The sequence below is a fragment of the Chrysemys picta genome, chromosome 10, assembly GCF_011386835.1.
Source record: "Chrysemys picta bellii isolate R12L10 chromosome 10, ASM1138683v2, whole genome shotgun sequence".
NCBI lineage: Eukaryota > Metazoa > Chordata > Testudines > Emydidae > Chrysemys > Chrysemys picta.
The window spans coordinates 61,234,514-61,241,591 of NC_088800.1; positions in this window are offsets into that span (position 1 = coordinate 61,234,514).

Below are 7,078 nucleotides of genomic sequence, written 5' to 3' on the forward strand. Positions count from 1 at the left end.
CGATACAGCAATTTGAAGCCAGTGGAAGACAGTTATAACTGAAATTATAAATCTGTAATTGATTAGCTACAATCTGGGAAACTGACTGGCTAAGGATTAGGGGGAACATGTTGAAAGCTGCATTAATGTTATTCTTCTGTGAATAATCAAGCTCATCCCCTCCCACAGAAAATAAGCCATGAGAAGGCATTCTGGGGGAGGCTTCCCTTAATGATTACCCCACATTAGCCCATTTGAGGGAAAAATCTCACAGCTCCCCAGGTCCACCCTCACAGATGCTATTTTCTTTTGCACTGGCAAATGTTCTGTGTTTGCCACTCTGCTCACTTAGTTTGCAGAACAGCTATAGTTGAACCATGCTAGCAAAGACTTCTCCCTTAAGGGGGGCCACTATACTGAAAAGATAATGTAGCCCTAACATTTATTAACAAATTTCCACAAGACCGAAGGGGATGGGGATTGGCACGATATACAGCCCCTCTGACTCACCCAGCCAATCCCCACTTGCCTCCTTAGAACGTGCCCCAGACTGCAGCGTGGCCTTCAAGTTCAAGAATCACAGCAGATCCTGCTGTGCAGATGGCCACGTCCCCTTTAAATGTAACTGGGGGGGGGGAGGTCCATATACATAGGGTCCTTTCTGTGTATGGCGCTAGGAGCCATGATCTAGCCTTCAGTTAAAAGCCATTTGCCATAGCTATAACTCCCTGCTGTAAGGCCTCTGAGGACAGGCATTACCCAAAAGGGCAAATTTCTAAGTAACCCTTTTAAAAACATTTCTATGGGCTTGATACTCATTTTACACTGTTCCTTCAAATGGGACTGCCAGAGTGAAAGGGCTACTATAAATGACACTGTAAATTTAATGCAAAAATCCTGTAACAAGTTTACTTAGGAATCATCTGTTTCTTTTACTGCAAGAACCTTTTTAAACATTACTCCTGCTAGTTCCTGCCTACTGCTGTGCAAGCTCTGACAGACCATATGGACTTGGTTTTCATTCATTAAGAAGAAAGAAGTTATGATGAAGGAATAAAATGTCCTGAGGTAAGACGGTTGGATGTAGCCAATGCACAAGCTTTTTCTACATTTTTGAGCATCCATCTCCATTTCATCTATAAAATACTTAACCTTAATGAGTAGAAATCTCAAAATTTTATGATGTATCTATCTAGCAATCAGCTAAGGAGTCCATCACTGTGGTATTGAAATATTAAGCCAATCATTAGATTTAGCACTCAGCATAACCTTCATTGATTCTCATCTCTCCATCTGTCCCCAGTCCAGATTTTGTCCGATTTTTTTCCTGCTCCCTTCTACTACACCATCTCCTAGCCAACTGCCCAGGAACTTGCCTATCTTGAGGCACTGTGATGGGATTTACAAGCCCCACACAGACCTGAAAGGGTTAATGTGCTCCTGTGAGACCACTCAGCACACCTGTAGCTGATGTCCGTCCAGAAGGGTGGGACTGTAAAGGGGAGATACTGCTCGGTTGGGGGTTGGTTGGAGAAGAGCACAGACCATGCAGTGAGAGAAGCTGAAGCCTGGAATTGAGCTAGGTTTGATGCCTGATTATGCATTCCTGGAGGAAAAGGTAAGCTCTGGCAGGGAACTATCTGGGGATACATGGATACCTCCTAAAGATTCTCAAGGCAGGTTATAGCAATGGGATGTCTCACCTGAATAGGCAGGAGAGTGTGACAGAGTTGAGTTCGGAGAGTGGATGGATACCAACTCTAAAGCGTCTGACAACTAAGCCCTCCTGGGACAAATTCTTATTTTGTGTTTGTTTGAACTTTGACTTACTTTAAAGTCTGCTATCCTGGAAAGAGACTGAAATAGCGAGCAGCCCGCTTGGAAGACTGAGCCATGTCACCCCCCAGAAAAGGTGGGAAACTGAGGCAAAGGGCCTGCAGCACTCTGCCTCACCATGAGGAGATGAACTTGGGATGGTGAATCCCTTGGGTATGTAACTCTAAGGTCAACAGGGCAGAGATTTCTTCCTCTTTTGGTAAATGTTATTCTCCCCCCCACCACCTTTGATTAAACACAACTTAACTGTTCCTGATATGAAATGTATATTTATAATGACCCTATATTTACTATGGCAAACCATTTGCTACTATAAGTTATTCTTGTCTCTGTATCTGCATGCAAGGGTACCATTCTTGCATGCAAGGGCACATGTAGAGCTCACATACCTCTATAGAGCTATATCTTCTCTGCCTTGAAAACCATAAAACAGCCTCCTTGGGCATCTGCTAGGCTTGGGGATGTACATGTCTTCCTAACACAGATGGGCCCATACACAAAGGTAATGCAGCTCTTTGAAGAGGGGGAGAGGGAGATGTTTTGGAGCAGCTGACTCTTGTGGATCCACCAGAATTTGAGGTCAAAATGGCTGCCTGTTCTACGGGGCAAGGAGAGGCAGAAGCTGGAATGCCTCCCTTGCCTCCTCCCCTACCCCCAAACAATTTAGAGGGAATTCTATAACCAGGTCCTGATTGAGTTTCTCCTCCCCCCAACTACATCCTATATTTCTGGGGGAGGGAGAAACTGGGAAATCAGTCTTTTCCATCTCTAATTTTTATGATTCTCTTACGCCAGCTAGTCCATTCCCCTGCCAGTACAGGATTGGGCTTTTCAATGTATTTTTAGTGCACTACCCTGTTTAGTTTGTATGCCAAACAATGCAGCTTCCAACTCTTCATTTGGGAGACTATCCCCCAGTCTAATACAGTTCCCTTTAAACTAGTTCAGTCTGATTTTTCTCCTGTTTTCTTTCATCCCATTACTCCTAGCTACTGCCCTTAATACTTCCTCTCTTTTCTTAGTGCCCTAACAGTCTAGCTCAGGGGTGGGCAAATTTTTTGGGCCGAGGGCCACATCTGGGTGGGGAAATTGTATGCAGGGCCGGGGTAGGAGATGCAGGGTGTGGGAGGGGGTGCAGTCTGCAAGAAGGGGCTCCGGGAAGGGGTTTGGGGTGCAGAGTGTATGAGGGGGCTCGGGGACGGAGGTTGGGTGCAGGAGGGGTGCAGGATGTAGCAGGGGGCTCAGGGCAGGAGGAGTGCGGGATGTTTGAGGGGGCTCGCAGGGAGTTGGGGTCCAGAAGGGGTGTGCAGTGCAGGCAGGGGGCTATGGGCAGGGAGTTGGGGGGCGGGGTGCAGGAGGGCTTTGGGCACCGGGGCCAGGGCAGGCTCCCTGCATGCCTGCCCTGTCCCCGGCCCCGCACCGCTCCAGGAAGCGCTGCGGCCCCTGGAGGAGGGGGAGTGGAGGGTTCCGTGTGTGCTGCCCTTGCTGCGCCTCCAGGTACCTCCCCTGAAGCTCCCATTGGCTGCAGTTCCCTGTTCCCAGCCAATGGGAGCTGCGGGGGGCAGTGCCTGAAGGCAAGAGCAATGCACGGAGCCCTCTGCCCCCTGCCCGGGCTGCAGGGAAGTGCTGCTGGCCGCTTCTGGAAAGCGGTGCAGGGCCCGCGGCACCATAGGGAGTGGTCCCGGAGGCCAGAGCCAAAGCCCTGAGGGGCTGGATCTGGCCCGTGGGCCATAGTTTGCCCACCCCTGCTCTATCTGGTGTGATCGTGTCATCATTAAGTCAAGCTCTGAGTTCCATAAGAGGAGCTAATGCAGGATCCAACCATAAGGCATTATGTAGAAAAAATACTTGGCCAACTATCCTGCAAAAGAAGTAGCAGGGCCAAAATACCTTGCACAGATAATTTTGGCAAAGGATTTCTAATATCTCCCCAAGTGCAATTCTTCATCAATCTGTCAGCAAGCAGGTTTATCTTACTCTTTTCCCTCCCACTGTAAAAATAACCAAGGTATCTGAGCCCAAAGAACCCACTGATCTCCAGAGAATACCAGAGCACTATCTGAACTCTTTCACAGTTCCCTGTAGCTCCTTGGCACGATCTCCCCTGCTTGGACACTTACATTTTGTGGGAGAAACGGGACACCAGGAAGGCCAAATTGGCTTTGTTAGCACAAATTTAAGGGTAGACAGGGTGAGGAGGAAGAGTAGCCTAAGTCATGAAGGCCAGTCCCAGCTGTGCTCCCATAGAGAAGTTTGCATGCTGCAGGATCGGAGACTATCTGGTCCCCTATAATTTGAATCAGTTGCATCAAAGCTACAATATAAAGCCCATTACGTCTCTTCCCCTATATTGCTGGAATTATATTTAACAGTGAATAAAACACACTTACTCTAAGAGATGACCCAGTGTCCCCTGCCGAGGAAAGCTATTCTGGAGAAACCTGGGGAATTTTACTCTGAGTCAGCAGAGCCTAAGAGAATTACAGAGATCACTTTAAGGTTGCCAAGAAGAGAAGGCACAGGGGAAGCCCGTGCTCTAATGCTTTGGGCCCTTCTGCTGCAGCAACAGAGAGCATAAAAAAAAAATCTCTTGTTTAAGGTACAGGCTTGAACAGAGATCCTGTCACAACAATATTTGTAACATGCTTTAATCAGAAATAAGAATGTGCCCATTTTGGTACAAATTGAGGTGTTTGGGGATTATGTATACAGCTTTTCCAAATGTGTGCGGAGGAGGCACATAATATGATCTGGACCCTGTGAATGCAAGAAGAGATACATTTATCAAAATTAGGAAGGAAAACAAATTGACTAGGAAGATTGGAAATGTGCAGTCATAGAGCCTAGTAAACAGCTGCATTTGGTTGATTTATGTATCTTTCATGCCAATAACCAGCTGTTCTCAATTCCACCCCCGCCATCTCTGTTACATTAGAGGGCCAGAGCACAGACTTATCCTAACTCCACTTGGTTGTTTCAGTGGCTCTGAGGGGATTTTAAAGAAGCCTCAAGAGATAGCAGCTGAAAATTCCTTATCTATTGTAGTGGGAATCCTCATCTGCTGTTCCTCCTTCCCATTCCCCCTCTGGCTGGGCATGTAGCAAGGATGAGATGAGGTGATCCTGGTCAGTAGTGTGGCTTGCTGGGAGCTATGTATTGATGCAAATTAGAGTAGTTTTAGGGCTGCTGTAACTTTCACTGGGAGCTAACATGGCTCCTGGCAGGACCTGGGATTGGGGGAGAGAAAGTAAGCGGGTATAAACCCACCTATGCCGCAATCAACACTGCAGTAGGGGATCTGGGCTGAAGTTCTTAGCTAATAGTTTCTTTCTTAATGAGAGAAAGTCACTTATTAAAACAAGTAATGAGACCACAGGAGAAATGTAGTGTCGCAAAACATCAAATAGGGTACTACAGGCATCAAGGTATTACATTTAGGGAGTGTCTAGATGACAGTACGTGTTGTTTTAGTAGCAGTGTTAGTAAGCATGGGGCAAACAGGAAGCACAGAATATTGCTATAACATTAGTACTTATCCATGTTGTCAAAGTAAATTCACTTCTTGCATAGAAAGAAAGTTAGGAAAACTATATTTAAAAGGGTGCTTGTCTATTCATGCTGACTCCAGGCTTTGGGCTGCAGCTCCAAAGAGCTGAAGCACAGAAGGGATAGGCTGGGGGAGCATAAAGGTGTGAGCCTGGCTTTGTGCTGCCCAGATTCTGGCCTGCTGCAGGGGTCCAAATGGTTCTTAATATAAATTTAGAGCAGAGCTGCTCTCAGTTACCACAGCCTGTCCCAGAATGTCTAACATTTTTGTAGTGCTGAGTGCTACAGCTGCTCCCCCTACTGTCGCTGGTGGAACACCTACAGCAGCACTTGTGGGAGCTGATGGAAAGGTTGATGGTGGAGTGGGAAGAGTAGCGTTTTTTATATCAGCCCTACAATGCTCCTGTACCACGGGACTTTTCTTCCAACCCTCTGACAATTTATAGATTTGGCTCAATAGTCTCTTGTTTTTCATTCCTACATACACAAAGTACAGAATAAGAACTGTAGCAGATCTTGCACATTTTGTTTGATAAGCAGCGTGCTTAGGTTGGGTTAAGGATAATTTGAAAACTCCGATTTTTTTCTAATGTCTCAATTATCAAAAGCAAAGCGACTTCTCTGAGAAGCCTATTCATGCTGTGAAGAAAAGCCTGATATGTAGTAGGATCAAAACTGATGGTCTTTGAGAAAAGGTAATGAAAACGTTGCCCCGTTCAACGGCTTCTAATTGATCATCTGTTTGACTGGAATGATGCCCAGATCACCAGTCATTCTTAATGTACATTCAGTCAGAAACCTGTAGGGTCTGATTCTCCTTTCTTTTACTCCAATAAAGGAAGCTTCCACTAAAAAGTGAGAGCAAATAATACAGAACATCTTCTGACAGCACAATGAACAATGGTATACCCTCACTTAGAGCCTTCTCTACAGAACTGAGCACTGTTAAACATTTTAGCTGAAACTGAAAAATCTTAGAGAAAGGCAACATGGAGGTTTAGGGGATTTCTCTATGGTTATGTAATTGTAAAAACTAGGATAATTTAGTCTCGCATCATGTGGAGTTACCGGTTGTTCAGAGGGCTTAACCAGAATTAGACACTATATTTTTAGCATACTGTCTATAGTGTGACGATCACACTTTGGCCTATTATGTAAACCTAATGCATGCAATTAAGTTCACATGAAAATGCCTGTTTTATCCTAATTCTTTAAAGTGGCATTTACACTGTCACCTCTGAAGCACTAGATTTCCATAATACAGCATTTTCTTTAAAACTTGGTCTGGCCTCGGCCGTGAAGGCAGTTTGTTTTAATAACTTCTTGTTTGTCAATGACTCTCCTTGTGCGTTCCAATACCTGGCATTGCACAAAAGGTTAAAAAGAGTGGACAATAAAAGCGTAACAACCTGTATTTGGCTAAAATGTGCCACAAATTCCTGCTGACTCATGCATAGCCCTTCTTAGAAAGGGGAATAGTCACTTTGGGTTAAAACTCTTCGTCACCGCCATGTTGCAGGGAAGGGATGGAGGCAGGGGGAAAGGGAGTACTGCAGAGGAGCACTACTCAAATGAAACCTAGAGTCATTCTTTCTGCAGAGAGTGCCTCAGAGGATGCCAGAAGAGCATACTGAGGCGTGAACCCTAGCAGTGCCAGTCTCCAACTTCTAGAAGGACCACTTGCCTTTCCAGCTGTTAAATGATTATATAAAATGCT